A 12404-nucleotide genomic window follows, 5' to 3' on the forward strand; every position below is an offset into this window, starting at 1 on the left:
CTAGGTGAATAACACACGAAATATGCAAATATCCCAAACAATTTTAATCTCCAGTTTCTTGGAGACTCATTAGAAAATAAAATTATCAACTCCTTCAACAGCTTTGACGTTTTCGATTCCGTTATATGAAATGCCGTGCTTGAAATATAAGTTGAATCTTTGGGAATTTTTTTCGAATTATAACTTTTTTATAACACTTTATGAAAAGGCAGCTAAAGAAACTTGTATTTTTCAATGTGAATGTAATACGATTTTAAAACGCTGGTATATTTTATAAAGATATTTCCACTTTATATAGAAGAGTGTATAACATTATTAGAGTGTATAACATTATTTTTATACTTCTATTTGAAGGAGTAAGGAAGGCAAAATAGCAATAGACTTTATTATAGTAGAATTAAACTAAAGAATTTTAAAACCCAATAACCATAACCACAGTTTCAAAACGATTACCATTATCAAAATATAAAATACAAATTCTGATCAACATTAAAACAAGTAGTTTCTTCTCACCTGTTAACAATAATGAAACAATAATTTAATTATTCTGACGTATATAAAGATAAACTTTTACCTCGATTTCCATGTAAAGGACGTGTGAGGAAAATTCTTTTAAAGAAACCCGAACAGAATAGAATTTCACCAAAGGTAACGGATATCCTTCTTCCAACCACCCTCCCTCCCCCAATCAAACAGAAAGACAAGAAAAACTGATGTCCAACGGCTTTGTGTTCGCGAAAGACAGAAAGAATGAACGGAGTTCCTATTGACTTTTGGAAGAGAAGCTGAGTTTGACATCTGTTTCTGTTTGGATATCGTTAGCTCCCACCGCCGTGTTACTGGCTACTTGTTGACTGAAGTCTTAATGCTCCTTGAGATCAAAAAAGGAATGATTGTATATTTCTTATACGTAACACCAGGTTAGGAGGCTTTGTTTGTTCCGTTCCATTGTTAGGGGATTTTTGTTTCATCCTCAGGTAGGGTGTAAAGAAGAATAAATCTTAGATAACTTTGGACATTACATGAATATTTCTTGAAAGGAATACAAGTGAGACCTCCATAAACACACACTCTCTCTCTCTCTCTCTCTCTCTCTCTCTCTCTCTCTCTCTCTCTCTCTCTCTCTCTCTCTCCTTGCGTAGACTACGAAAAAGGTTAAGCGTTTGTGCACCATTTAATCCTGGATATGCATGTTGTAAATAACAATAAGTTAACTAATAGTGGGTTGTAGACTCGGTGGAAAGGACCTAAACTCCTTAATTAAAGCTAGGAACATAGACCAAAAACCCATTGGGATCCAAAGAAGAAAAGGGAATACGGCGATATTCAAGCAGACACACATATTATATAGATATATTGAAGTCTTTTGCACAACCCATACACACACACACACACACACACATATATATATATATATATATATATATATATATATATATATATATATATATATATATATATGTACATATATAAGTTTATATATTTATATACACATACATGTGTGTATATATATATATATATATATATATATATATATGTACTGTATATATACATATATATATATATATATATATATATATATGTACTGTATATATACATATATATATATATATATATATATATATATATATATATATATACACACACACACAAACACACACACACACATATATATATATATATATATATATATATACATATATTTCTTCCATGTTAAGCTCATAGGGAGGTACACTCGGAAACCACACTCACCCACATATTGCCGAACAAGTGGATTATACAGTAATTAGGAGAGGGGAAGGGGGTGGGAGCGGATGAATCTGCATGTGTGCATATCTATGTGCATATTTAGACGTCTTTTTTGACGACTCTGTGCACTAGTATATACTACCTATAATAGTTGTGTCATTTCTGCCCGTGAGTAGTAGTATTTTTTTTTAAACCTTAAATATCGAAATCACTTTACCTTGGGAATGACTTGAAATTTCGCTGATCGATGAAACGCTCCCGACTGTACTGAATTGGGAAGCAGCCTCTAGAAATATCACGAGGAAAACGCCTCATAATGCATGTTATTTTGTCCGTTTAATTGCGCCTCCAATTGACCTATTCATTTGTAAACAGTTAATGATGTTCGCCTGTCCATAGTGACCATATCTATTTCAAACAATATGATAATTAATTACTAGTATATAGTTCTCCGTCGCTAGCTCTCAGCCAGTAGGTCCTGGTTTAAACAAACAATTTGTCTAATACTTGAGAGGATTCATAAATAGCGGAACTCGAAGTGTGGTAGGCAACGACCCTAGACTTGAGTAACAACCTCTCTCCCATCCAGTCATCACTAGTGTTTTCTGGCTGAGCTCAACTTACCATCAATTGGGGGGCTATGACTTCGAGTCTAAGAGCCCGAGTTCGGGTTAAATGCCCGGCCAATCTAAACCGACCGACATCATCATCAACGTCAAGGTCTATAGACCTTGATCAACGTGTCTATCATCAGTATTACAGCCAGGACCCATACAGTGACGGGTCAAGTAACGCGCATCCAGGAGTTTGCTACTCAAAGCTAAATGAGGTCGGGTGAGTCACCGCGGATCGCTGTCAGGTAGATCAGGCACGATAAGGAAACGTTTATGGATCAAAAGGCAAAGACACTGTATTGTTATTTTGTCTCTTAGGATTTCTTTGATGGTCCTTACCAGCACAGTTATTATCCCCTTTTTCGATTATGAAGAATCCTCGCAATACCCACATAATTTTTTTTTTGTATTTTAAACAACCACTTGACCTACGCAAAGCGTTTTAAAAAGTTTTGACCAACATTTAAACTTATGCCTATTATTGTAAGGAACTCCCATAACTGTGACCCGATAAAGGCTGATTTTAACTGTGGTATAAATATTCCTGCTGAATTCTGTTTGTCTACATCGAATCTATATCAACCCATATCCACTTTGAAACCTGAGAGCTATGTTTTTATGACGAAATCTTTTATAATCTAAAATACTTTCATGAAATTTTATTTCTGAGCCAAATCATCCCCACTGCCATCCACATTACATTAATTGATATCGGTAACAGGTTACTGCAAAAATCTCTATAAAAAGTGAAATTATTCAAACAAGAAAATATAAGAAGTAAGTATTCTTAAAGTTTAATCTTATGAAAAAGGATTCATAAAATATTTTTACAAATACATGCATGTGAAATATCATTTATGGGGTTCTTAATTCGAACACCTAAAAAAAATCTATCTATATATCTATCTAACTATGTATATATATATATATATATATATATATATATATATATATATATATATATATATATATATATATATATATATATTATATGAATTTAAAGTAATCATCGAAAATTTAACAAGGAAACTGTTTCCAGTACAGTAACGAATTTGAAAATAAAATTCTATTAGATTTATCCAATGAGCTCCAGTTTTCACTTAATTAAACAAGTCGTGAAAACACTTTCTTACATATACAATACCCTACTATCTTTCCCTCTCTTCATTCTTATATGACTAAGTTGATCAGAATAGAATACAACGAAAAGAATAAAATCAATTATATAATTGCTTCACCATATATTAATCATAATCCTTTTCTATTTAATAATGCAGAAAATGAACACAATAATCATTTTGATCATCTTCATTAATTATTGTTGAGTACTTCACTCATTATCCATTGCAGGTGATGTCATCGCTAATGATGTATGTCAATAACTGTAATATGTTTCTCATATCATTGGAAAAACAACTGATGGAATATAGTGTAGCTTTACAAATCAGGGCCGCAGCTGATTGAACCATTAATCAATCAACCATCCATACCATCGTTATATTCATCACTACCTGGCGTTCCAGAGCAGCAAATCATTCAACTTTTGCAACATGACGAAATCTCATTGCTAGGAACAACTATGAGTAGGCTATGATTCTTGCTTTGGTCACTTCAGTCAGCATGTTCTAAAGTTAATCGACCCACTATTTCATTCATACTGTAATGTAAGAAGAAGAAGAAGAAGAAGAAGAAGAAAAAGAAGAAGAAGAAGAAGAAGAAGACTTTCAGGTTTTGAAGTCTTTTGTAAAAGCGAATTTCAATATGTCTGGTTTCAGTTCCAGTTTCATCATTATAGATCCTCACCAGAACGTCAACCGGGGAAGCCCAACCTCCCACTGTGTTGTTCAAGAACAGCAGTGGCCTCCCCAGTAAACAGCTCAAACTCACGGTCCCAGGGTGGGATAGATCTGCTGCCATGCTAATGCTAATCAAACAGGTTACCATTGTCGACTCTCCGTTCGGTTATTATTAGTATTATTATTATTACTTGCTAAGCTACAACCCTAGTTGGAAAAGCAGGATATTATAAGCCCAGGGGCTCCAACGGGGAAAATAGCTCAGTGAGGAAAGAAAATGAGGAAAAATAAAGTATTTTAAGAAGAGCAATAATATTAGAATAAATATCACTTTATAAACTATAAAAACTAACAAAACAAGAGGAAGAGAAATAAGATATAAGATAAAACAGTGTGCCCGAGTGTACCCTCAAGCAAGAGAACTCTAACCCAAGACAGTGGAAGACCATGGTACAGAGGCTATGGCACTACCCAAGATTAGAGAACAATGATTTGATTTTGGAGTGTCCTTCTCCTAGAAGAGCTGCTTACCAAAGCTAAAGAGTCTCTTCTACCCTTAACAAGAGGAAAGTGGCCACTTAACAATTACAGTGCCGCAAGAAGAATTATTTGGTAATCTCAGTGTTGTCAGGTGTATGAGGAAAGAGGAGAATATGAAACGAATAGGCCAGACTATCCAGTGTGTGAATGTGTAGGCAAAGGGTAAATGAACCGTAAAGTACTAAATCTGATAAAGACTCATAAGAATACAGTATTTTGAAGACCAACTACCTTGATCAAAGAACTTTGCTCGAATTGATCTTTACTTATGAGATGAAAGTTATCACACGTTAAATAGCAAATAGAATTTAAATATCATACAGCAAAAGTATATTTCTTTAAATGTTCATAATTTCCAACCCATAAACGACAAGAAGATGTTGAAGACAGTTAAATAGACAGAAATATTTATATAACAACAAAGGGAATAATTTTTTTTTTTTATATTTCATAGTTTTGAACATACTAAATTCTACCTGTTAGTCTTCATACCCTGTGGATAATCCGTTTATAACAGGCAAGGTGAACAGATCGCAAATCCCTTTCACTAAAATAGAAAAAAATGGATATCCATAAAAAAACATACGAAAAACCATCAATCCTATTAACTATAACAGACTAAATACAACAGAAAACCATCCAAAACAATTGGAAAAGGTTACTTTTCTGACCTGGACTACCTGTGTGATTCCGTCATCAGTAACAAATAGATAGGAAGGAAAATCTTACTTTAATACAGTGTAACCTTTAACCAAATAAACTCGGTTTGATCCTTTTTTAGTTATAGCAATATTCTTTCATAGTAGCAAAGATTATACCTCTGGTAATTTTATTGTTATACATATCATTATGAGTAACTGTACAACATTGCAGAACTGGTGAATTATAAGTAGAATTTAATATTTATAAATTTCAACTTCTCTTCGTTTATATTTCTATACAACATATTCTTAATGCAACAATACTGTAATGCAGTCAAAATCATGTTTCTAAATTAAACATGTTAAGATTCAATTGCAACCCCAAATCTCATCAACCGAATACATCTCTTTTCAAGAACAAAACTTTCGAGTGTTAGATCAACTTGAATTATCAACCTTTATGTCCAAACAAATATATTAAATATTATATGGCACATGGACGCCCACTTTCACTTTCATTATTCAGTATATTATTTCCCAAACTTTGGAAACGAAATATCAGTTGCAACACAATGGCATTTGGATACCATTGGTAAACGTTTCCTTAGAGAATTATGTTATTACGAATTATAGTATAATAACAAGATTTTTGCAATCTCAATTTAGATATTAAGATGACTTTTCAATATATATATATATATATATATATATATATATATATATATATATATATATATATATTCATATATATCTATATATACATATAAATATATATATATTTATATATATATATATATATATATATATATATATATATATACACACATATATCTATGATATGAGTGGACCTAAAAAAAAAGGCCTATAACTGAGAACATTTTTCAGAGGGAATAATAAGGGTACTGATATTGTATAGTATATATAATCAGTTGCTGAGAGCTATTACAAGTTTTTATACGGGAAGGGAAAAATTGTTAGAATATGCAGGATAGCAAATTACTGATTTAGTGGAAATGTGGGTCTGAGACAAGACTGTGTTTTGCCTTTACTGTTGTCAAACACTATTAGGGAATCAATAGATTGATGCGAGAGGTCAGAGAAAGGGTAGTGGATTAGAGTGTGAAGTTGTGTGTTAAGAAAATAATTTGTGAATGGAATATAGATGATTGATGTTTCCATATGAAAATGTGCATATTAAGAGGCATTAATAAACAGCAAAAGCTGGTAAAAGAGTTAGATATTCTTTGCAAAAGGAGGATTTTGGAGTAAATATGAGTAAAAGTAAGGTAAAGATGACAATTGAAAACTAGAAAGATGGAGTAATAATTGTTTTTATGGATGGCGGAGGAATGGAAATGACTGATTTGAATAAGTATATAGATCTAAACACGAAGGATAGTGTAGGAGGAGAAGTCGGAGTTAGTGAAAGCAAGAAAGGTAGAAGGAAGTGTACATAAGATTAGAAAGAGAAATAATCATCCTGGAATCAAAATTGTGAATGCATAAAAGACTGGTGTACCAACCCCATTAATGAAGTGAAGCATGGATGTTGAAGGATTATGGAAGAAAAAAAAGGAAATGTTTGTGCAATTTATGTTGATAAAGTAAGATGGTGTGCATGCATGTAAGACTATTGGTGAAATGCTTTATATAAACAAAAGGATGGCTAAAGTATTTTGAGGTGGTTCGACCACGTAGAGAGAATGCTGGCAAGACAGGGGGAATAACAGAATATATGCAAAAGAATTATACACTGCCGCTAAACCTTCAGTAAAGGTAAATGAAGTGACGAAAAGACTGACATGGACTGCTGAGTGGTCTTAATTCTTATTCAGTCAAAAATATATGTTGGTGTTCAAATAAGCATAACAATCCTCTGGCAATAGGATTAGCATATAAACATTCTATTATTTAGAATTACAGTATTCAGTATTTGCCTCAATGCTGTCAGTTTCGTAAACCCTTTTTTCTGCTTAATTATTCCTTGTAAAAGGTCATATATTAAAACAAGGTCCATGTATCCCTAGGACACAAAAGAAATAATGGTCGAATAGACTAGTCCACTGTAAAGATATATAAATCATTGTGGAAATGTAGGCGGTAGTTTGGAGGAAAACAAATATATGATATCCTCGCCATTTCATCTATAGATTTTGTCTCTATTACATTTCATCTCTACTCCATTCTAGTGCTGTTGCTATTATTCATATACAAGATTATATATATATATATATATATATATATATATATATATATATATATATATATATATGTATATATATGTATATATTTTCACACACAGAAGACGATGGATTGACGAACTAGGAAAATATGCGAATATAGAAAGACGATAAAAAGACGCGAGTGGAAGGGCATGTCTGAAGCCCATGTCCTGCAGTGGACTAGTTACCGTTGATGATGGTGTGTGTGTGTGTATATATATATATATATATATATATATATATATATATATATATATATATATATATATATATAGATATATATATATATATATATATATATATATATATATATATATATATATATATATATTCTCTCCTTAATAGTCTACTCTGACAAAATGTTGTAATTACTGGCAAACAGATCATATACAAATCATCTACGAAATTATCACGGGACGAATAATACAGATGAAAAAGTACTGTCAGGCCTGCAGGACGTAACATTACATAGAACTAGTAATGCTCATAATATTTTCTATCCAATTTCGATTTATTATCGCAGCTGGTCTTTTATGGTCTAATTGCAAATGAGAATACACATCATCTCATCATTTGGAAATAGCTGGACAGTTATACGTTGTTATATCGTCCGACCAAAACATAATTATACATCGTCCACCATAGATTTTTTCATAACAGATGTAATATTTATATATTTGTTTGATAATTCGACAAACAATGCAATCATGTATGTATGTACGTATGTACAGTATGTATATATATACGAATATATATATATATATATATAGATATATATATATATATATATATACAGTATGTATATATATATATATATATATATATATATATATATATATAACTATACATATAAATATATGTAAATACAAACAATGCAATCATGTATGTATGTACGTATGTACAGTATGTATATATATACATATATATATATATATATATATATATATATAACTATACATATAAATATATGTAAATACAAACACACACACATATATATTATACACACACACACACACATATATATAAATATATATATATATATATATATATATATATATATATATATAAGAAATATTTTTGTAAACATAAATGCAGAAGTTCTACATCACCTTAAAAAAACATTATTCTTAAGGAATTTCTCTCGGTACAGAATATCAATTATACAAATAAACAAATAGCATTGCTCCAAAAATATAAACTGAACTTTTAAAATTTCTACAGTGGGAATCATGGATTCAGCAAATCAAGAGACCAGGAATAGATGTTTGTAGGAATGAAAGCTATAACTAGGGATATTAAATGGCAGGTAGGCACGGAGTCATTGACACTGTCTGTCTGTGCAGGAAATTTTTTTTTTGAGAGGGTTCTAAGGTGACGTGGTGTTTAAAAGTAAGCTTTATAAATAATTCGTATTAATGCTGACTGATCCTTGGTTTTTCTCTAATTGAAAACACCTTGATAAAGGAATAGAGGTGAGTTTTGTTTCAAAGTCGAGTTCTTCTAACTCCCTTCCCTCTCAATCATTTTGTAAGTTGGAGGCCATGTTTTTCAGGTAATACATCTTTATGACACAGTACAGACCGGGGCTGTTAAGTTTCTTTAATACCCGAGTCATATTCATTTCCACTTACTGTATGAAGTCCATATTCCTAATTTCGGCAGTCATATGTATACAGTAACTGGTCTCTATAGTGCTTGGGGTTACTACTGAAATTCTCTTCTTGGTTGAGATGAGCTATCCTTCTTGACAAAAACATTTATACATGCTGCACTACCAAGAGTGGAGTTGCAAGTATTCATATTATTTTTTAAAAGCTTGTACTCTTACTAATAAAATATTTGGTTTCTTGTTATTAAATCAATTGAATGGATTGAAAGTAAAGAAAAAAACATGATTGGATTATGAAGGCCTAGGTAAGAAAATTATCAAACAAATAATCAACACAGAAGGTCTTGATGATATGCTACTGATAATACGTTGAAAAGGACAAATTTTTTTTATGAACGAAGCAAATAATAAACAAGAGTATGTAGATGGGGGAAATGACTGCTGTGAAGAAGTGTACACTAAAGTAGGTTACTTTTTATCTACATGATGTTTAATATTTCTGTGGTAGCAATGAACGAAGGGAATGTTAAGCTATCGTTATTTATGGAAGTGATTTGCGAAGGTGGATGAAAACAAAAGGAAAATGAGGAAGCAAAATAAATAGTTTTTGTAGTATACATGTTAAAGGAAGAAATGGAAATATTGTAATAGGGTTAACCTACAAGTGAAGATAAATTGGAATGTTTTAAGATGGTTTGGCCGTGTGGGAATAATAGAGTTGATAGTGACAAGAGAGTAAAATTAACAAACAACACGATTAGAAAAAGGAGGATGACCTAGAAACAGCTGAATAAATGCAAGAAAGGAATTATTCCAAAACTGGGCTTTAGAATAAAGAAAGCAAAAAAGGTACTATAAAAAGAAGAGGTAAAGCTCTGACTAATGTGTTCGACTTTCATTTGATGAACTCCGTCAAAACGGTAGAGGCATCTAGGGTAGAGTATCTCCAGTCAAGGTACTTTTCTGTACAAGTGGGTCTTTATTCGCCAGTTAAAATGTTGAAGGGGATGTGGTACACTTCTTTTACATGCATCCATCATTTTCATAAAAAATGGACTCAAATTAAGAAATCTCTCTCTCAACCACTCTCTCGCTATACACAAATTTTATATATATATATATATATATATATATATATATATATATATATATAAAATAAGCAACTTGATTCACACAACACATACACACATATATACAGTATATATATATATATATATATATATATATATATATATATATATAAACAAATATAATTATACACACACACACATACATACATACATACATACATATATATATATATATACACATATATATATATATATATATATATATATATATATACATATAGTTACCAAGAAAAAGTGGGAGTGGTCTTAAGGTTCACAAGCACATCCAAAGATTTGTCTCCTTACGAAACCATAATAAAGAACTTTAAAACCTTGTGTTGAAACCTTAACCTTAATCTATCTTTCTGTAGGAACCATCTACACAAAAGAAATTCGTGACAAACCACAAAAAAAAGGAACACTTACATTCCTAAGAACAGTAGTCTACGCATACATAAATCTCTGACGACACTTTTTTCTCTCCAACCAGAAAGACATTTTCATTTTTTCAGTAATTTTTTTTTTCCTTGTGAGATTATCGTTGAATTATGACTGTACTCTTGGGGCAACTCAACAATGACTTTGGCACAACAAGAGCTATAAATCAGAGGACGAAGCCTCTGTGACGATTTTTTTCTTTTACTTTTTTGCTTTCTTCTTGATAATCCTTCAAGCCCACAACGCTGAAGTATTACAAAGTTTAAAGCTATCAAGGGAATATTATAATAACACATGCGAACATGAAGTGTTCTTGCTCTATGAAATGTAACATATTTATCCTGTATATGCAAAAAAAAAAAAAGAAAAAAAAAAAACAAAAAAAAAACACGTGTTTGCCTTGACATCAGTAAACAAATTACCATAGTGGCCATAATCTCTCTCTCTCTCTCTCTCTCTCTCTCTCTCTCTCTCTCTCTCTCTCTCTCTCTCGGCTGTTTTTAAACGATTAATTTTTTTTCAGACGGTGGCTTTGATAACACCAAGAAAATGGATGTAATAAAAGCCAGTCATACTGTCATTGTATGGCTGATTAAGGGGTAGGTGCAGAAAATGTTCCTGACTCTGAAACCATTAGCAAAAGGCACATATGTTCATTTTTATACAGAAGTTGATAAGGCTTCCTTGTGCGGTAAATGCATTTAAATTTGCTTAGTAGGTCTTTACATTAGACGGTAATCTCTTGAAAGGATTTCGATTGAAAAAGTACGTTAGATGAAAGAGGAATTAAAATGGGAAGAGTAGTGAAGGTTTACACACTAAGAAAGTAAGTGAATAAATTCTTTGTTATAATATATAATAAAAAAAAATGTATGTGGCAGACGAGGACCTGAAAACACATTCATTGTATAACGGACAGAGAAGATATGTAGAGGATGCTGAAGGTGTCTGATTTAGAAATAGAGTTGTTGAGAGAAATAAAAGGATTTTATTATGGAGGTAAGGCACCAACGAGAATACATATAAAAGAGAGTGACTAGTTTGGTCTAATAATTCTCCATAGCTAATCAAAACCCTTCAAGATGGAATAACGCTATATCAATATTCTTAGTTTTAGTTAAGGCCATAAAATTAGCACCAGGCTTTCTTATTCTGGACATTAAATTCCATTATTTTTACCGTCGCCAACTTCGTTGCGGCAAATGTTAGGTTGTGATAGGCGTATGTTTGTATGTCTGTCTGTTTGTGATTCGCATAATTCAAAAGCTATTCAACTGTTTATTTTGTGATATACAACATGATATCGTGATGTCATTATCCTTTTTTGTGTGTTTATTTGTTTGTATGTCTGCCTGTGTTTTTGTGATTCGCATAACTCAAAAATTATTTGACCGAATCTCATGATATTTGGTGGGATGATTGGCCATGATCCAAGGACAATTTTATGAGATTTTGGAAGTAATTGGGTGAAAGGTCAAGGTCAAGGTAAAGGTCAAGGTTAAAGATTTAGGTAACGAATAGGTAAAAAACTACTTTTTGCTATATCATGGTTAAATTTGATCTCATTTGCATGCAACTAATGCCAACATGTGCATAATTCAATTGCCTATCTTGATATATACAACACGATAAAGGCGAAGGTATGCGCTCTACCGAGTGCCCATTCTAGTTAAATAGTGGATTGGA

Source organism: Palaemon carinicauda, chromosome 35, assembly GCF_036898095.1.
Source record: "Palaemon carinicauda isolate YSFRI2023 chromosome 35, ASM3689809v2, whole genome shotgun sequence".
NCBI lineage: Eukaryota > Metazoa > Arthropoda > Malacostraca > Decapoda > Palaemonidae > Palaemon > Palaemon carinicauda.